The sequence below is a fragment of the Arachis hypogaea genome, chromosome 18 (genome assembly GCF_003086295.3).
Source record: "Arachis hypogaea cultivar Tifrunner chromosome 18, arahy.Tifrunner.gnm2.J5K5, whole genome shotgun sequence".
NCBI classification, from domain to species: domain Eukaryota; kingdom Viridiplantae; phylum Streptophyta; class Magnoliopsida; order Fabales; family Fabaceae; genus Arachis; species Arachis hypogaea.
Genome location: NC_092053.1, coordinates 39,768,727 through 39,769,600, shown reverse-complemented (window position 1 = coordinate 39,769,600; position 874 = coordinate 39,768,727). Strand labels below are relative to the sequence as shown.

At 45.1% G+C, this 874-nt stretch overlaps 1 non-coding gene across 1 annotated transcript; it reads right to left on the bottom strand.

Annotated features, from left to right (window-relative positions):
• Positions 1-404: 404 nt before the first annotated feature.
• On the bottom strand, positions 405-508 carry LOC112774505 (small nucleolar RNA R71). The gene has a single exon (XR_003188993.1). It is a non-coding gene; the product is annotated as a small nucleolar RNA R71 (small nucleolar RNA).
• Positions 509-874: the final 366 nt, after the last annotated feature.

Below are 874 nucleotides of genomic sequence, written 5' to 3'. Positions count from 1 at the left end.
GCGAAAGAGGTCGAGCAAATCATGTTGGGGAGGATAGAAGAGTTTTAGGCTCTTACATCAATCCAAACCTAGGAAACTGTGGAAGTAGCATTCAAAAGCCAACCATCCATGCCAACAATTTTGAGCTAAAACCACAGCTCATCACCCTTGTTCAGAACAACTGTTCGTTTGGAGGAAGTGTCCAAGAAGACCCCAATCAACATCTAACCACCTTCCTGAGAATATGTGACACAGTAAAGTCTAATGGTGTTCATCCTGACGCCTATAGACTGCTCTTATTTCCATTCTCACTCAAGGATAAGGCAGCCAAGTGGCTGGAGTCTTTCCCAAAGGAGAGCTTGACAACTTGGGAAGATGTGGTGAATAAATTCTTAGCAAGATTTTACCCCCCTCAACGAATCAATAGGCTAAGAGCTGAGGTCCAAACTTTCAGGCAACAAGATGGGGAGACTCTGTATGAAGCATGAGAGAGGTTTAAAGACCTAACAAGGAGGTGTCCACCTGACATGTTCAATGAATGGGTGCAGCTGCACATTTTCTATGAAGGGCTCTCCTATGAGTCAAAGAAGGCAGTAGACCATTCATCCGGAGGATCTTTGAACAAGAAGAAGACCATTGAGGAGGCCATAGATGTCATTGAAACTGTAGCAGAGAACGACTACTTCTATGCCTCCGAAAGAGGGAACACAAGAGGAGTAATGGAGCTAAACAATGTAGATGCTCTGCTGGCCCAAAACAAGCTCATTACCCAACAGCTGGCTGACCTCACCAAGAAGATGGAGAGGAACCAAGTAGCATCAATCTCCACTTCATCAACAACCCAAGAAGGAGTGAATGAAGAAGCAGAGGGTAGTCAGGAGCAAGCCAACTACAT